Below are 20279 nucleotides of genomic sequence, written 5' to 3'. Positions count from 1 at the left end.
TTCATTACTAGGGAAACTCCCATGCAAAGAGCCAGGGCTTCTTTAAAATTTGATTTTTATTGGTTTTAATTGCAATAGTAATATAAATTGTAAAATAATCACACATTAGAGAAAAGCAAAATTTAGAAAATGAGATTACTTTATATTCACAGCCATATGGATCACCACTCTCAATGATTTTGTAAACCATCAGATTTTTTCATGTAAGTGTGTGTGTGTGCATGCGTGTGCAAGTGTTAACAGAACAGGGATTACAGTATACCTATTATTCTTCAACTTCCTTTTTTTCACTTAAACATTCTACCAGGAGATCTTTATAAACCAGAATAAACAGCTGTTTAGATGCAAAAGCTAACGTCAGATGAAAAGGAAGGTCTTCTCTGTTCAGATTCCAAGATCATGCCAATTTAATCCATATTTTAACATCTGTCATGATCTTAAGTATGGATTTTTTTTCACCTCAATACATAATTTTACATAATTATTATGCTTTTTAGCTAAGGACAAAACATTTCAGCGGTATAAACCACACAGATAGCAAGATTCTGAGGCTCTGTGGTTGCAGCCGGCTGGCCCTCCCCACCTCTGGTGAGCAGATGTCAGCTGGGCCCTGTGTCTGAGGGGGCTGCCTAGCAGGATGACTCAGCAAAGCAATGACCTGGGGAGCATCGAGGAGGCTGACCAAGATTATCAGCTGTTAGGAGGAACATTCTCTTTAACTGGCAAATTTCTCTTTTAAGACAATGAAAGTGTTTCAGGTTCCTCTTTGTCCATTTGCAAATAAACTGGTGAGTTAATGTCACTCCCAGTGCAAATGAGAGTGTAGTACACACATCATGAAGATGAAATGGTTTCCCCTTAATTTTGCATATTTTCTTGCCTGCCCTTAACTCTGGAAGATATTTGCCTTCACCTGATTTACATTCAAGTTCATTTCCTGCATTGTAGATTGACCCTTCTCCGTTGGCCTGACAAATTATCAGTTGTCATTTCAGATACTGATTTTATAGCACTGGCCCTAATAAAATATCAGACAAAACTCAAGGAGGAGAACCTACGTGTGCGGACACGGGAGTAGATGGAGTGCCCCTTGCAGAACAGAACTCCGTCTTGGGCTTCCTATCTATCCTGCAAGGCTTAGCTCTAAGAAGCTCACAGTATCTACACATGTGCTTTCTGGTTGATTGACAAATATTCTCAGTAGAGGTTATTTAAGAAAATGGGATTCTTAGTATTTCTAAGAGCTAGCTGCAGTGACTCATGAACAGAGAATTATGATTGGACAATGTCAGACCCAACTGAGACCATGTTATTGCACCCCGATGCTTGGCATTAAAGCCTCATGTATTCATGTGTTCACCCATCCATTTGTTTAGCTAACTCTTACTTAGTACATGAAGTCCTAACACGAGCTCTGAGCTATCCATGTACCCTATACACCTGTCCTAGTGACTCACCTCAAGCCTGCTCTCTGAGGACAAAATGACAAACACATCCCCAAAGCCATCTTCTACCTCTCTCCCACTGGAGGACTAGAACCCCTTCTCCAGTACCCCCAAGCCCAGTCACTGTGGCTGTCATTGCCTGTGAGAGCCTCAGAGCTACTCCAGTTGCCCCCACGCCTGCTCCTGGGCATCCTTCCTCCCCAGCATCTTGGAGCTGCTTTAGAGTTAATGCCATCACTTCCTCAGGTCCCCCTGGGGTCCTCATAGGCCTATGACAGATTCATTCAGAGATTGCTCATTGTAGAGCCAGAAGGCTACCCAAAGAGCCTGATGTGAGGTCTCCAACCTTTTCCCAACTAAGAATCGCTTGTCTCTTCCGTGCTGGGGAGCAAGGGCCTCTCCTTGCTTCTGTGCCCAGCCTCCACCCCTGCCCTGTCCAAACCAAAGCAAAGCCCTAGAAGGTCAGGTCCCTGCTTGCCCACCTGGGGAGTATACTCACTTGCCCTTTTTGTCTCTACTTGACAACCCCCAAGTCTCAAAAAATTATTTTTATTGTAATAGCATATTATACTAAATTTGAAATAAGAAAAAAATAATTCTTCCAACCCCCCTCCCAGCCCAGACGCAACCACAGTTGTCATTCTGGTGGGTTCACTTGGGCTCCCCTTTCTGGGGAGATTGTTTCACACACCTGTCATCATTATACGCACTCCATGTTGTGCCCTGTTGTTGTCATACCTCCATATTGCTACAGGAACAATAGTCATCATTTCAATACCTAACACAATATTAAAACATTCATAATGAACTATAATTTGAACATTACACGTCTATCAAAATGACAATTAACACTCAGATGATGCTTTCCTCCATATTTTATATTATTTTCTTTGCAGAGAGGGTTATGAACCCTTTTGCAGCTTCTTGACATACCATGATAAATCGCCCTCTGTGGGAGGTTGCACAAATGTACTGCCAAGAGCAATGTGGGAAGATGGCAGTTTTAGCATATCCTTGCCAGCACTGGGAATTGTCACTAAAATGTTAATTTTTGCTAATGTGTTAGGCCAAAACATGGTTCTTCATTGATATTTCAATTTGATTTCTAAGGTGGACATAGAATGACTTTCCAGAGACCAGTTAAGTCACCATGGCTCTGAGCCAGCTAAGTGCTCTGCTGTATTTCCCCTTGGTTTTTGCACCTTTGAGAGCTACTAACATTTTTTTTTTTTGGTAGAACTTTTGCAAGCTTGTCACCCCTAGCCATTGATGCCAGGCATGCCATGTTTTGTAGTCACCTTTATTTTCATTCTGAAGCAGCTCCCCCCATTCTTGAAGAGGACCTGGCAAGGATTCTGTCCTGTCATGGTGAATTAGGCACGGTCTCTTCTGTCAACAGGAGTTGGCCTGTCGGGCTGGACTTGGGCACCAGGTGCCACCTCCTGCTTGGCTGCTCTCCCAGTGACATCATCTGTACCTGGAGTGCCTGAGGACACTGGACTGGGAAAGCATTTGACCTGCCTGGACTGTGTTTGGTCACAGGTCAGTGCCATCTGAAAAGCAGCCCAGCAACAAGGCCACGTGAGGGTTGGTGGCCTGACCCAAGAAGGTGCTGACCCACTCGTCCCTCCAGCGGCCACCATGCCACCATGCCTGGCCCCTCCATGCTGAGAAGGGGAGCCAAGTGGGGACCAGAGTCTCTCTAAGTCAAGCGTGATGAGGCATAAGGGGAGGTCTTGGCACACAAATTGTGTGCCCTGCCTTGAGGCAGAGCCAAATGCATTTTGTATGCTCAATCAACACATTTGTGGCACCTTTATGCTGTCCAAGCACCCTGTGGAGGACTTTCACAGCAGGACGGACCCTTCCAGCAGGACCATCTTCCCTTGCCAGGGTAGCAGCCTGCTCAAGCAAGTCCTGGGGAGATGGAATAATGAAAATGACAAAACGACACCTTCCCCAATCAGGAGGACAGGCTGCCCCCTCCTGATGATTGTCTTTGCTCTCCGAAGTCGCTTGGTCCCACTGGGGCCCCTTTGGATTTTTAGGGCTCCCTTCAGGGCTCTCTGTCCACCCCACACACGGTTAAGTTCTGCACTGGGACATCACAAGCTGAGAAGTCTGCGATTTTGCTGCTCTGTATTCAAACTTTACTGAGTGCCCACCACGTGCTAGACTTTGCAGAGATGAGGCCAGGTAAGACTTGGCCTGCCCCCCAGGAACTCACAGGCAGCAAAGGCCGTGATCAGAGCAATGTTGGCTGAGAATGTTGCTAGCTGGGCACAGAACACGTAGGAAAGGGGAGGTCAAGGCGAGTTTTCCAGTAGCTGTGGAATCTGAGCTGCATTTGGGGGCTGGAGAGTGAAGAAGATGTGAAATTGCAAAAGGCCCTGCATGCTCGAAATGTTCCCTTGAAGGCTCTAAGCCTGCTGAAAGACTTCAGGCAAGCAAGGGGCACGGGGCATGGCTAATTTTGCACTTAGGACAGATCCCTTGGCAGCTGTGTTGAGTACAGACTAGAAGACAGGCGGGTCAGGGGAGTGGTGTCACCCCAAGGAAGAAGTGTGAGTGCCTGGGCTCAAGGAGGAGCAGTGGGGTGAGAAGGACCAGGAGCCTCTCGGAGCACTAAAAAGGAGGAGCTGCCTAGATTGGATTTGGTGGTGGTGGGAAAGGGGGGGTTTAAGATGATCCCCAATTCCTGGTTTAGGCAGTAGACACATGTTTGGGAGAAAGAAAATAAGTTCAGTTTTGCATGTGCTAAATGCTGGACACCTCGTAGGCATCACAGTGTTGTCCTGAGTGGTCCAGAGCCCAGGACAAAGACCTGAGACTCAAAGGCAGCATGTGGTTAAGTCCATGGGTGGGTGGGACCACTGAGGACCTGCTTATGGGTGAGGTGGGTCCTAAGGTCAAAGCTGGGATTGCTGACCTCTGAGAGGGTGACAGGAGAAAAGGACAGCACAAAGAAGCTTGAAAAGCCCTGGCCAGAGTGGTTGGACAAAAAAAAGGGGCTCCTGGAAGGACGGGTCTACAGTGTTGAATGTTGCAAGAAAGTTAAGCAAGAAAAAGAGCAGAGCGCCCACTGGTTGGGACACAGGAGAGGCAGCAAGTGCATATCAGTAGCTGGTCCAGGAAGCTTGCCTGTGAAAAGAAGTTGGCTTGAGAGGGGAAAATGGGGTGAGAAGTCTTGTCAAGATGGGAGGCTTCAGTGCCTGTGGAGGCACGGAGGACTGCTTTCAACTGCAGTTTGCAGGAGGGCAGCAGCCTCTGCTGTCTCGGGGAGTGGTGCCGTTTCTCTTACTTGGTGCGGCACCTTCTTAAGCCGGCTTGGCTCCGGAAGGTGAGTTCTCTCCCCCAGCCTGTGGAACGAGAGGGCAAGGCAGAGCGAGAGGCGTCCATTCCACAAGAGACCAACAGGAGGGCTGAAGAGGAACCAGAGCGAGGGAGGGAGAGTGAGCAGGAAGGAGGAGAGCCTCAAAGAGGTGAGGGGAGAGGAGCTGAGCATGTCCAGAAAAGGAGCAGTAATGAGAACTGCCAGGGCAGCCAGACCAGGGCTTGGCAGAGCAGGGATGACTAAGAGTCCACTGGAAGTTACCTGGTTGGCCAGGTAACCTCAAAGCTTGGTAAAAGTCAGTCATGCCCAATCACACCCATGTGATAGAGTTTGGAGGTCTTAATTAGGGATGGGGTTTTAGATCAATATAGGGAGGAGAGGAGAAAATAGCCATATAAGTTAGAATGTGAACAAGGGCTAGAATTCTGCTTGAGTCAGTGCCGGGGTGGCCAAGTGTCCATGTTCCCCCAACTGCAATGAGGGTCCAGCCCACTTCATTGGCTGTATCAGGAAGGAGGCTGGCAGGTTTGGGGGCTCCAGGTACCTGATGCTTGGCTTATAGAGAGAAAGACCCAGGAAAAATGGAAAGGTTGAAGAAATATGTCCATTTGCCAAATTACCAATCACCATTTCCCAAAAGCCAATTAGCTGGAAACCAATTTGCTAAAAGATCAATTTCCATGATGAGTGATCCCTGGAATTCACCCAAAAGTTGTTTTGGTTAATTACTATAAAAATTATGGCAATTTGTGTGCCCTGGTTTATACAACACTGAGGATTTCCCTCAGGTTTAGTTTTCTATTTTACTTAGGCTTAGCAATTTAGTTTGGTTTGTAAGTGTCAGGGATAGTCTTATCAGCTATTTTGCTATGGGTTTCTCAGTACATCTCTGTTAAATGTCAGTTTTGTGTGGATTTCCATATTTTAGGAGTGGGGCACTTTTTGAACATGCAGTAATTTTTTGGTACCAATGGATAGATTTTTCCCTCAACTGCATTTATAGTCAACTCAGATTTTAGACTTGTGTCTAAATTGTACTATAGTTCTCACTTTGGGATTTTGTCTTTGGGGAAGTTGTCATGGCTATGTGAAAATTAACATGCAGAAAAAACTTTCATTTGGCTGACTGCCAAACCACTTTGAAAAAATTTTTAAAAAAAGAAAATTGGTGTTAAATTGCACTTGAAGGGCAAAACCATCTTTCCTATAAACCAAAGGTTAAAATATAAAAAGCCTCATGAATTGCCCAAATCTTTATAAGCAACTATTGAAGAGTCATCAGCTTCTGGAATGTGAACTGCATGGCTATAAATCTGATGGAAAACAGTGGTGGAGAAACCAAAACAAAACCTCTCAACTAGATAAAACCAAAGGCCGAAATGTTGAAAAAAAATTATTAACAGATTTTTGAAACTTCCTATGAAACACAATTATTACACATGTTGAAAATAATTACTAGAAATAAGTTTTTAGTGATTTGGTAGTCTGTGAAATTTGTCATTTGGCAAGTTGATTTTTAACACAGTGGCTTTTGGAAATCGGTCACTGAGATTGTGGCTTTTGGTGAATTTTCTTTCTGTAAATCGCAAATTGTTCTGTTTCTGATGAGAGACAGGCTGATGGAGAGACTGACTGTTCTGAACAGAGGGAGGGGTGGCTCTGCGCTCTGCTGGAAGGGCAGAAAGAAGGATGGGCGTGAAGGGGGTTGGTCTCCAGCGGGGCCTTTTGCTGGGAGAGCTGAAAACGTCTGAGGACAGAGCAGAACGTGAGAGGAAAGGTGGGAACTGCCCTGAGGGCTTGGAGCCGCTGTGGATGAGGTCAGGGCGAGCTGAGGGCCAGGTGCTGGTCCAGCTCAGGGAGTGCGCCTCAGTCACAGCCCTGTGACTTCTCCTGCAACTGCTCCCCAGTCTGGAGCTCCCCTCCGGGCTGGGATTTTTCTGTGCAGTTGCTCTGGGAAGGCAAGACAGAAAGAGATTCCAGGATGATGGAGCAAATCCCCAGCAATGAGGGGGCCGGGGTGTCCATGATCCCGGAGGGAGCCCTGCGTGTCACAGAACGCAGTGGGGCCAGGGCCAGGGTCTCCGCAGGGGTCAGCAGCAGGGGGCTGCAGGAGCGAGCCAGCAGGTGATGTTCAAGACTTGTGAGGTGCTGGGGTTCAGATGTGGCCTTGGGGACACTGGAACAAAGTCGTTGAGGAGAGGAGGTCTGGAGTTAGGGGCTGGGGGCCCAGAGGCCATGGTGCTGGCTGAGTCCACCCACAGACCCGATACAGCCCCCCAAAATATTTGGTGCTATTCTCAGGTCCAGCCCTACGCACTCCTCCCCACTTCTGCACAGGCACGTGCACACACACACCACCACCGCCACTGCCACCGTGAACTCTCTTCCCACAGAGAAGAAAAGGCTGTAAAACACTCCCCAGGTCTCCCTTCCCCCACGTCCTTTTTCTGTGTCCCCATCTGGATGGCAGTTGACACAGGCACAACTCAGGAACCCTGTTCTATTTCTGGGCAGACATGGCCATTCATCCATGGGAGGAGAATAAATTAATCTATTTCTGTCTTTGTGCTGCTCCCTCCATCTTTCCTCTCACTCCTGGGGGACAGCATCCCCCACTCCACACACTCAGGTTCCAGCTTTCAGGTTCTCCTCCTCTGCCCCGAGGCAGGATCAGACTCTGCAGGTGCCTGGGTGCAGCTGGGTGCAGCTGGGAGCCCCAACCCACGGCGTAACTCACTCCCTCCTCCCCTGAGCTCAGCCACAGCCCAGAGTGCAGCAGCGACTCCCTCCCTGAGTTGTAGACTGGAAAGCCCCTATTAAAATGCTAATGTGGCATCTGCAAGGGGTAAAGCATTAAGTCCTGCACATTCAATTCCTGTGGTTTCCTCCTGGCTTGAGCAGTCTGGGGGTGCAACACCAGTGGGCAGTGTATTGCATGCAGAGTGACATCCCTAACACCTGACTCTGACCTGCCTTTGCCCTGCTATGGCCCGTACGGCGGGTTTCCCTGCTCTCAGGTTGAAGTCTAGGCACCTCTCCGGCCTCTCCAGGCCACTGTGGTCTGTTTCCTTCCACCCCGCTCAGCCCAGAGAATATGTCTCCTATGCAGGACCCAGCATCCAACCTCCTCTAGAGACACACCCCACTGTGCTGCAGGCATCCCTGTCATGTCCTGTGTGCCACCTCTGGGAGATGGGGACCACACCAGCTCTGGCCACCACTCACATTTATCACAATGAAACTGGCTGAATTAGGGATTTTTAGAGTTCAGCACTTTGAGACTTCTGCTTCTGGAAAAATGGAATAGCTATATTTTTCCCTGTTCTTCTTATGAGGTACAACTGAAGACCTTGGACATTATATAAAACAAACATAACAGAAGACTCTGGAAGGTATAGAGAAGAAGGCAGACGGGCCAGGGACTTTGGCACCCAAACCCCCCTGAGTAGAGTCGGAACCACCCACAGAGCTGGGACTTGGGACTTGAATCTCCAGCCAGCAGTAACGAGGTGCTGCCCCCTCCCCGACGTCGTATGACTGGAGAGCACGTGAGGGGCTTGGACTACCCCCCTGACAAGAAGGAAGCACCCAAAATATGTGCAGCACAAACTGACAGAAAAGTAGAAAAATCCGTAATTATAGTTGGAAACTTCACTAGCTCTCTCTCTCTATAGTTGATATAAAAACCAGATAGAAAATCAGCAAGGACATGGAAGAACTCAGCAATACCATCAACCAGCAGGGTCTAATGAACACTTACAGAACACAGAACACTCTACTCAACACCAGCAGAACGCACATTCCTTTCATGTGTGCACAGGCCGTATACCGAGATACATCACATCCTGGGGGCTGTAAAACAAACTTCAGCAAAGGTCACGTAGAGTATGTTCTCTGACCACAGTGGAATCAAACTAGAAAATCAATAACAGAAATACAGCAAGAAAATATCAAATACTTTGAAACCGAACAACACACTTCTAAGTAACCCAGGGTTCCAAGAGGAATTTTCAAGGGAAATAAAAACTGAACTAAATGAAAACACATCATCAAACTTTGTGGGCTCCACTAAAGCAGTGCCAAGAGGAAAATTCATACCATTAATGCTCACAATAGAAAAGAGGAGATTTTTCCAATCAGTAAATTAAGCTCTCATCTCAAGAAACTAGACAAAGAAGAGCAAAATAAACCCAAGGCAAACAGAAGGAAATAAAAAGATTTAAAGAGAAAGCAATGACAGTGAAAACAAAATAACAACAGAAAATCTATGAAACAAAAGCTGGTCTTTGAAAAGATCAATAAAATTGACAAATCTCTAGCGAGACTAACAAAGAACAAAAGAAGACACACATTACTGATATCAGGAATGAAACAGGGGCTATCACTACAGACCCTGCAGGCACCAAAAGGTTAATGAGAAAATACTTTGAATAACTCTACACACATATGTTTGTTAAGTCAAATGAAAGAGACTGATTGCTTGAAAAACACAAACCACCACAGCTCATCTAAAATGAAATAGATCATTTGAATAGCTTTATCACTATTAAAGAAATTCAATTCATAATTTTAAAACTCCATAGAAAGAAATGTACTGGGCCAGGGGGTTTTACTGGAGAATTCCACCAAATGCATATAGAATAATTAACACCAATTTCACACAATGTCCTCTAGAAAATAGTAGAGGAAGGAAGGGTCACTTCCTAATTCATTTTATGAGGCCAATATTACTCTGATACTAAAACCAGATGAGGACACCATGAAAAATGAAAATTACAGTCCAATATCCCTCACGAATATAGAGGTAAAAATTCTTAAGAAAATATCAGTAAATAGAATTCAGCAATATAAAAAAGAATTATACACCATGACCAAGTGGAGTTTATCCCAGGGATGCAAGGCTGGTTCCCTATTCTAAAATCAATCAATGTAATCCACCATATTAATAAGCCTAAAGAAGAAAAATCACATGGTTATTTCCATTGCTGCAGAAAATTCAAACACAAAATTCAACACCCATTTATGATGAAAGCTCTCAAAAAACAGGAGTAGAGGGAAACTTCTTCAACTTGATAAAAACATCTACAAAAAAACTTACAGTTAACATAGTACTTAGCAATGAAAAAAATGCTTTCTCTCTAAGACCATGAACAAAGTATTGTAAATTCTAGCCAGTGCAATAAGGCAAGAAAGGGAAATAAAAGATATGCAGGACAGAAAAGAAGAAATAAAACTGTTCCTATCTGCAGATTACCTAAAGATGTGTGTGGAAAATCCCAAGGAATATAACAAAAAACTCCTAGAATTAATGTGAGTTCAGCAAAGTCACATAGTTAACATTACAAAATTAATTGTATTTATATATATTAGCAATGAACCTATGGAAACCAAAATTAAAAATACAAGACCATTTATAACCACACACAGAGAAAGAAAAGAAATGCTTAGCTGTGAACCTAGCAAAACATGTACAATGGAACTGGTATGCTGAAGCTACCCAGTACTGATGAAAGAAATCAAAGATGATCTAAAGACATGAAGACACATATCACATTTATGGATTGGAAGATTCAACATAGTAAGGATGTCAATTCTCCCTAAATTCATATGCAGTTTTAACAAAATTTCTATAAAAATACAAGCAAATTTTCTGTAGATATAGATAAGGTTATTCTAAAATTATATGGAAAATCAAAGAAACTAAACTAACTTAAGCAATTTTGAAAAAGAACAATACAGTAAGAAGAATCACTCTATCCAATGTTAAGGCTTACTATATAGCTACAGTGATCAAGACTGTATGGTATCGGCAGAGGGTTAGACACATATATCAATGAAACCCAGACTAAAGAATCCAAAAATAGACCCACAAAATATGTCTGGGCCAGATGCGGTGGCTCACGTCTGTGATTTTAGCACTCTGGGAGGTCGAGGCAGGAGGATCACTTGAGCCCAGGAGTTCAAGACCAGCCTGGGCACCCCATCTCTACAGAAAAAATTAAAAAAAATTAGCCAGGTGTGGTGGTGCGTGTGCCTGTAGTCCAGCTGCTCAGGAGGCTGAGGCAGGAGGATGGCTTGAGCCCAGGAGTTCAAGGCTGCAGTAGTGAGCTGTGATTGTGCCACTGCACTCCGGCCAGGGTGACAGAGTGAGACTCTGCCTCAAAAAAATATGGCAGAATGATTTTTGACAAAGGTGCAAAAGGTATTCAATGGATAAAAGATTGCATTTTCAACAATTAGTATGGGAACAACTGGAGATCCATAGGCCAAAAAAAAAAAGTACCTCCATTTATACTTTATACTTCCCACATTATTTTTAAAAACCCGTAAGACTCAAAATGGATCACAAACATTTGTAAAATGTGAAACTAGAAAACTTCAAGAAAAACACGTGAGAAACTATTCAGGACTTTGTGTTAGCATAGATTTGGCATCTAAAGCATGTTCCATAAAAATGAAGATTGATAAATCGGACTTTATGAAAATTAAAAATATTTTATGGTAGAATACCCTGTCAAAAGGATGAAAAGGCAAGGTACAAATTAGAAGAAATTATTTTCAAATAATTCTGATATATGATGTCCAATACAGAACTCATAGCTCGAATTTATAAAGAACTATCAAATCTCATCAATAAAAAACAATTCAATTAGAAATTCGATAAAAGACATGGAGAGATGTTTTACCAAAGAGGATACATGGATGGCGAATAAACACATGAAATGATGTTCAATGTCACTGCCCATTAAGGAATTAAGACCAGTATTAGATATTGGTCTACACATCAATCAGAACAGCTAAAATAAAATGGAAAATAGCATCGATATCATAAGCTGGCCCAGATGCTAAGAAATTAGATCTATATTGCTGATGAGAATGTAAAATGGTACAGCCATTCTGGAAAATAGTTGGGTGATTTCTTAACAAACTAAGTGTCTTAGTCCATTTGGGCTGCTATAGCAAACTACCATAAACTGGGTGGCTTAAACAGTAAACGTTTATTTCTCACAGTTCTAGAGGCTAAGATGATGGGCAGATTTGGTGTCTGGCGAGGGTCCATTTCCTGTTTCATAGATGAGCCTTCTTTCTGTGTCCTCACATGGTGAAAGGGGTGAGGCCACTCTCCGGGGCCTCTTTTATTAGGGCAGTAAAACCATTCATGAGGGCTCTGCTCTCATGACCTAATCACTGCCCAAAGGCCCCACCTCCTAACACCATCACATTGGGGATTAGGTGTCAACATATGAATTTTGGGGGAACACGAACATTCAGACCAGAGCACTAGGATATACTCTTCATGTGACCTAGCAATTATATTATTCTTGGACATTTATTCCAAAGAAACAGAAACATGTACACACAAAAACCTGTTGATGATTCTTCATAGCAGCTTTTTATGTAATAACCCAAAACTAGAAACAACCAAATTGCCCTACATTAGAGGAATGGTTAAACAAACTGTGGTATAAAAAGGAACAAATGAGTGATATACACAATGACTTGGATGGATCTCAAGAGCATTAAACTGAGTTTAAAAAGCCAGTCTCAATAGGTCACATATTATATGATTCCATTTATATAGAATTCTCAATATCACAAAATTGTAGCGATGAAGACCAGACTAATGGTTGCCAAGGGTTAGTAGCTGGTGGGGGTGTGGAGGCAGGCAGGGAGCAGTGAGTGTGACTTTAAAGGGGTGGCCTGAGGGGGAACTTTGTTGTGATGGGACAGTTCTGTATCTTGACTGTGGCTGAGCTTACATGACTCTACATCTGTGACAAAATGCTGTAGACCTACACACATGCACACACACATGCTGTACCAATATTGATTTCCTGGTTTTGATTTTTTTTTTTTTGAGACAGAGTCTCACTCTGTCATCCAAGCTAGCGTGCAGTGACGTCATCATAGCTCACAGCAACCTCAAACTCTTGGGCTCAAGCGATCCTCCCTCCTCGGCCTCCCAGAGTGCTAGGATTACAGGTGTGAGTCACTGCCACCAACCCTAGTTTTGATATTATACTATAGTCAGGTAAGACTATAACCTGGGGAAAATCAGAGGAAGGAAACATGAAACGCTATCTTTAACTACATATGAATCTATAATTATTTCAAAATATATAGTTTTTAAAAATGTTTTCCATCGCTTTTCTGGCCTCCATGGTTTCTGAGGAGAAATCTACAGTTCTTTAAATAATTGTAATTCTGTAAGTAACATGTCATTTCTTGTTAATGCTTTCAAGATAATTCCTTTGTCTTTAGTTTTCAATAGTTTGGTTATGATGTCCTAGTACAGATTGATTTGAGCTCATTCTGTTTGACTTCCTCTGAGTTTCTTAACCCTACAAAGTTTATGTCTTTTGCCAAATTTGGGGAGTTTTTAGCCATTATTTCTTCAAATATTTTTTCAGTTCTTGCCCTTTATCCTCTTTTTCTGGAACTTCGATGATACAAATATTAAACCATCATTTTCTGTCATCCTGGGGCATTCTGAGACATCTTTGCTTTCCCTGAATTCTCATCTTTTTGCCAAATCTGCACCGTTGGTCTCCAGCCTAGACAAAGTCCTGTATGCTCACCTCCTCCGCAGAGACTCTGGGGTTTGCAAACCTGTTTGACCCACATGGTCAAAGTGAGATTTCCTGAGTGTCCAGCCAGCTACAGTTTTGGACCTCTGTCACTTTCAGTATTGATCTCTTGTTGAAAATTTTCACATTCCCAACAACACCTAACCTATTCAGCTCCCACATCCCTCCTACGGGAACAGTGTGCTCACCTCTGCTGCTAGCACCTCCGAAACAGCCTCTCCAAGCAGAGTGACTGGGTGCTTGACCACCACCGTTCTCTCCCCTCTGTCTGCAAACGATCCCCTCCTCCCAACTAAATTCCAGATCACTACCCCCAGGAACTGGTTGCTTCCTTGAAGATCTTGCTCCAAACTCGCCCCCTCCTCTTCTGCCCCAGTGGTTTCTTTTCTTCTGCTTATAGACTTCCTCAGGCGCCTCCAACACTTAAGCAATGAGAACAACATCATCCACAAACTTCCCTTAACCTTGCTCTTTCTTCCACCTGACGCTGTCCTGTTGACATTGTTCTGTTGGGACACATAATCCCTCAGTCACCCAAACCAAGAGTCTCTCCGCATTGGTCAACCCTGTTGCCCTGTCATTGAAATGCTGCCCCTGCTTTCCGCAGCCTCTTATGCGCCTCCTTCTCTTTCTGAGCTCTGATCCTCTTTGTCCCCTCACCGGCTCCTCATTGCCTTTGTCTACTTGTTATGAGGTTTTTATTGAGGTGCAATATGCACACAGTAAAGTGCACAGATCTTAAGAGGAGAGCTGGGCAAATTTTTGCACACATGCACACGGGTGACCCCCACCACGAATGAGACATAGATCATTTCCAGGAGCTCCTCTGTGTCCCTTCTAGCCACTCCACCATTCTCCCCCACTCTTCAGTAATCACTACTCTAACTCCTATCCACATGCATTATTTTCACCTGTTCTAGAACTTTATATAAATGGAATGATATAGTGTGTTTCTTGTCTGTCTGGTTTCTTTCACACAACACGGTGTCTGACAGGTTCAGCGTGCGTTTGTGTGCATCTGTAGCTCATTCCTCTCCATTGGCAGGTAGCATCCCAGTATGTGAATATGCCATGATTTGCTTATCCATCCACTTCTGATGGGCATTTGGGCTTTTTCTCCCTTAGGTTTCTTGTACATTCAGCACCCTTCAGTATTGTGTCTTCATCCTCCTTCAAGGTATATCACTTTTATTCAGAATAATCCCCCTAAAATAGGCATTTGGCCTTGCGTGGAACCTTCCTTTTCCTGCAGCCAAAGCAGGAGTGGACCCACTTTCTGACATCAGGAGGTTAAGTCAAGTTACCAGTCCAAACACACAAAGCACAAAGAGAGGAAGTGGAAGTCGGTATGAAGCAGTGTGTGAGCAGCATTTGCAGGTCTGGGGAGGCATGAGTGGGGTTTGGGGCCAGGCTCCCGGCTGTGAGGCTCCATAGGCAGGGCCCTCAGTGCTGCAGACAGCCCATCGCTGAGCTCCCTGGAGCGTTGCAAGACTCCAGCTGGGGCTGGGCTCCCTGGCCTTCTGCCCGGTGTCCTGAGGCAACCGAAATGAGAGCCCGAGAGAGCCAAGAGCCACAAGGTTGTTTTCCTAAGACTTACAGTAGATTATGTCATTCTACCCAGGCCTGTTTGCCCAGCGGAGGAACCTCAGGTCTCCTCCCTCAGGACCCCCAGATAGACCTTTCTAGAAGAGGAGGAGGGACAGACGGGGGAGAGAGGGAGCCGCAGGGCAGCCCGGTGCAGCCGGGAGTGGACCACTGACAGGTGACCACATAGGGAAACGCAGATGGGCACACCGAGCTGTGCTTGAGAGAGCTTGAGGGCCACGAGGCTGCATGTTTATGTGACTATAATCAAAGGAAAGGGGAACGATTTGGGAGAGAGACACCCGAGAAAAATCCCAAGAAGCCACAAGACCTAGACAAGAACTGCTGATTTGGTAATGACCGGGTGTGCTGTGAGGTTGGTGTTTATCCCAGGCAAAGCTAGTGCTTTCCTGAGATCTGGTGACAATTTGGGGCACGTATATTTAGGGAGAAGGGCAAGCCTGGGAAGAGGTTTTGAGTCAGGAGACCTGGGGTTGAGTGGGTTGAGTCTCAGCCGTGTGGTTCACTGGTGTCCAGCTGTGGGCAACCCTCCGTGCCCTCCCCTGTCGATCCCTGCCTGTGAGTGGCAGTGGGCCACTGGCCCTTCTGGGCCAAAGAGGTCTGGCTTCTCAGGCCCAGGCTGGCTCAGGCTCCGGCTGGACTTCACAGTGACCTTGCCAACACACACCTGGGCCACGCCCCATTGCTTTTGAGATATGCGCAAACCTCAGGCAAAGTTTAGTTTTGTTCCTAACCTCTTACTGCAGAAGAGAGGAAGTCATTTTAGAGACAAATCTTCACAAGGCTTCTCTTATTATAGGGCATTTATTTGCTTGATTTTGAACAATTTGTTTTGGCCCACAAAGTCCTATCTGGGAAAGAACCTTTGGCTCCAATGTCCTCAAATAATGCTAGTTTTAGATGCTGAAGGGTCACTTATAGGAGGCAAAGAGACCCCCCACCCAGGCTGGATTGCAAGGATTGAATGTGGGGGTCCAGCTTTTTGAAGATCCTTTTAAAAGCCATGTCGAAAGGGGCTGCCACTTGAGGATAATGAGTCCTCACCTAAGGGATGAAGGTGAGACCTGATTATCCTCATGCTCTTGCTGGGCTGCGTCCCTCAGACGAGAGTCACTGCATCTTAAATGACTCAGCAGGAGCAAAGGGGAGGTATTCGTGAACAAACTGTGGCCTAATCGGAAAGGGATCTTGTGATGACAAAGATCCTGGTGCTGTGAAGAACGCAAGTGACACGAAAAGAAAGCAACCTTCCAAACTCATATGTTATTCTGAATATGTACGTGTAACTCTATCACGAATTAAGTGGATATTTAACTACCCTCTCTACACTCCTGAAAGTGGATCAAGGCACTACTTAAAAGTTTTCCCATTGAGAAAGTCATATATACAGTTATTTTAAGGTCAGCATATGCTATATTCTCTAGTCTAGAAATAGAAAATGTTCAAGATATCTGATTAGACCCAGCCCAGGCGGTTTACTGGAACCCACCTGAGTCAACTGGAAGTAGATCACTACACACAAGGTAGCCTGAGCCCACCCCTGGCCCAGAGCCCAGTGCACTGGACTTCAGTGCAGACTCCTGTCCCTTTATCAACCACCCTGAAGTGGTTCTACAACTGTGTCCCATGGCCCGTGCCGTGGAAGATATTAAGATAACTTGGCGACAGGCTTATGACCGCCTGGATTTGAGGTGGGCTGTTGGACAGGTACCAAATGGGGTCTGTGGGGCCAGAGTGCAGGCAAATGTGTGTGATTTTGGAGGTGGTGGAAGGCAGGCAGAATGGCTGTCCCCAGGGTGCCTGGCAACAAGGAGTGGCAAACCTGTACTTTGGGTCTTTCCTTTTCTTTTCTTTCTCCTTCCTCACTGGCTGCTGTCATCTGTAATGAGCTCCAAGTCCTCATGCACAGAGAACATTCAATGGGTGAGAAAGGCCCAGTTCCTGCCCCAGAGGTGGGCAGGGGAACTGCTACCTCTAAAGGTCAGCTCCAGGCCAGGAGTGGTGGCTCATGCCTGCAATCCCAGCACTTTGGTAGGCCAAGGTGGGAGGATCACTTGGATCAGGAGTTCAAGACCAGCCTGAGCAAGAGCGAGATCCCATCTCTACAAAAAATAGAAAAATTATCCAGGTATGGTGGCACGCACTTATAGTCCCAGCTACTCTGGATGCTGAGGCAGGAGGATCCCTTGAGCTCAGAAGGCGGAGGTTGCAGTGAGCTATGATGATGCCACTGCACTCTAGTCCAGCAACAGAGTGAGATCCTGTCTCTAAAAAGTAAAAAAAATAATAAAGTTCAGCTTATAGGATAAGGTTTGCCATCCAACTATTTCTTCATCATCACCCAGTTTTTCCTGGAACTTAGCTGATGCTTCATTTGTAGGGGGCTGATATTCTAGTTGGAAGATGGGAAGAGGAGATAGGTTGTTCTCTGTTTTCAAAATGAAGAACTTCAGTTGCTGCACTTCCCCAAATGAGGCCTTCCCTGCAGGCACAGCTTCTGGTTCAGAGGCTACCCAAGAAGAGCAGTGAGGGGTCACCTCAAATCACATCTCCCAGACCCAGCTTTCCAGAGGTAAGGGTCGGTGTATCTGGAAAGGAGCCCGTGGGACAGGCACAGTTTTACTGGAACACGTTCCAAGGAACCCTCTGATTCCTCCCCCTTCTGTGACTGGCTCCCATTAGCAATTGTGGGAAATAAGCGGGCTGTCCACAGGCATGGTCAGGAATGTGGTATTCAGTGGAGGGTATTGTGGGGTGCAGAAATTAACAGAGATGGGCCTGGGAGGATCTGAGGATTCCTCCTGCAATTGCTCCTGGCAGTGAAAGGGCTCCCCACGCAGGTTTGGGCATCTACATCCTCAGCCCTGAGAATGTGCAGCTGGAGTTAGTGCACCCCAAGCCTTGGGTTCTTGGTCCATCAGAGGTGCCTGGCAGCTCCAGCTATAGAAAACATGGGAAGAGCTGCCTGACAGGTCACGACAGGCTCTCTAGAAATATCTCCCAGATGCTTTCTTCCAAAAAGAAATGTTCCTCTGTCAAGACAGAGCTCTTTTGAGCATCCCCCAGCCTGGCCTGGGTGGGTCCTTCTATCCATGCCAGGCTCTCGATGTCTGTGCCAACCGTGAAGACAGCTCCCCGCCCACTGCTGAGAGACTGTTTACAGCAGGGCAGCGCATCCTTTCTGAGGCCAAAACTGAAACAACAACAGAAACAACATAAAACCCCCTTTCTGAACCACAACTCTGGCTTAGAGTGTAATTTTTGAGAATATACTTCTCCATTCCTTGAATGGTTACCTTTGGCTTTGTGGTCCTGCTATGAGAACACTACAGAAACTCCTTTTCCAAGAAATGAGCTAGCCCTTCAGTGACAATGTTTACAGGATCTCCTGTTTTAGTCGTGTCTGAACGAGACCAAACGTTTGAGCCTTCCGAAATAATCAGGGTTCCTGACGAGCCCTGTGGCCGATGTGTCATGTTACCATGCTCTATCGAAGTGGACTAACTACCTGTCACAGCAAAACCTCGAAGCCTCCCCTGTCCTTTGCTCCTTGATATTTTCCCTCCTCTCCTGCAGGGTCATTGCTATGGTCTGAGAAATGAAGTTTCCACCCAGCAGCCAGATCTGGAAATCAGAGTGAAGGGAAGTAGACGGAGTCCTCGCTCCCCTGTGTAAATATAAGCATGTATGTGCATACCCCCAGGCCCCTTGTGGAAAGGGCTTCCAGCATGCAGTGAGGTCTGAGGTGGACGTAGCCCAGGGTGAGTACTATGGTGCAGTGGGAGAAAAGAGGGCTCTGGGCCACACAGAACAAATCCTGGCTCCATTAGTCGTGCGAAGAGATCATATACTTCATACGCTCACTGAGTCTCAGTTTCTTCATCTGTAAAATGGATTGTTGTGAGGATGGAGATGACATATGATTACATATCACGGGATGAGTAGGTGGGAATAGTTATTGGTGATGATGTCATCATCATCATTATTGTCATCATTGTCATTGTTAATAAGCCTCAAAGATCTTTGGAAAATAGCTCCTGGGCTATAAACTATAATTTCCAGCTAATATCCTTACTGGGCCAAAGTAATGTTAGGTCTAAATTTTTCAGGTTCTGGGTCTGATCTATAGAGATCAGGTTCTGGGTCTGATCTATAGAGATTTATACGCTGTACATTGTTGTCAGTGAAGATTGGAGGTTCCTCCCTACGTGTGAGTACACACATGTATGTATGAAAGGCCTCCTACAGACAATGAAATCAACCTTCTTTCATATCTCTCTGGGTTAAAGAAAGCAGGGGGAGGGCCTGGCACGGTGGCTCACGCCTGTAGTCCTAGCACTCTGGGAGGACAGGCGGAAGGATTGCTTGAGCTCAGTAGTTAAAGACCAGCCTGAGCAAGAGTAAAAACCCTGTCTCTACTAAAAATGGGAAAATTAGCCAAGGATTGTGGTGCATGCCTGTAGTCCCAGCTACTGAGGAGGCTGAGGCAGGAGGATCACTTGAGCCCAGGAGTTTGAGGTTGTAGTGAGCTACAATGACACCACTATACTCTACCCACGGTGACAGAGTGAGTCATTGTCTCAAAAAAAAAAAAAAAAAAAAAAAAAAGCAGGGCAAAAATATTTATTAATATTTTCTTTTTTTAAGGATCCCACTATCAGATTAGCTACCCTTCAACTCCCAAGACATTTCAGAGTTTGAAAACATACACATACTCCCTGTCTCTCTCTCTCTCACACACACAGACACTCACACATAGGACGACTACGTGGAGGCTCTGGAGAGTAAATAAAACAGGCAGACTCTGGAGGAGAGTCAACACTTGGAAAAGAGAATGGCAGATGACCCAGATGTTGGAATTAGCAGGAAAGGATTTTAATTGTTCAGAGATGCAAAGGAAAAGATGCTCTTAATGAATAAAAAGTCATAAAATTTCATGAGAAAAATAGAAACTATAAAAAATAACCAAATAAAAAACCAAAATATCTGAAATATAAAATTCACTCTCTAGGCTTAATAGCAAAATGAAGATGACACAGGGAAGAGTCAGTAAACTTGAAAAGGGATCAAAGGAAATGATCCAATTTAAAGAACAGAAAAATGAACAGTCTCAAAGTACAATAATATCAAAGTGTCTAACATATGAGTAATTGGGGTTCTAATTACTCTAGTAATTAGTACTATTACTTCTTAGAGAGAAGAGAGTAAATGGGACAGAAAAAAATTCCTAAATGTGATGAAAGGTATAAAATTTCAGATTTAAGAAGTTCCTCAAGCCCCCAGCAAAATAAATATATAGAAAACCAC

The sequence above is a fragment of the Lemur catta genome, chromosome 4, assembly GCF_020740605.2.
Source record: "Lemur catta isolate mLemCat1 chromosome 4, mLemCat1.pri, whole genome shotgun sequence".
Classification (NCBI taxonomy): domain Eukaryota; kingdom Metazoa; phylum Chordata; class Mammalia; order Primates; family Lemuridae; genus Lemur; species Lemur catta.
The sequence above is the reverse complement of the archived record's forward strand: the minus strand, read 5'-3'. Positions refer to the sequence as shown.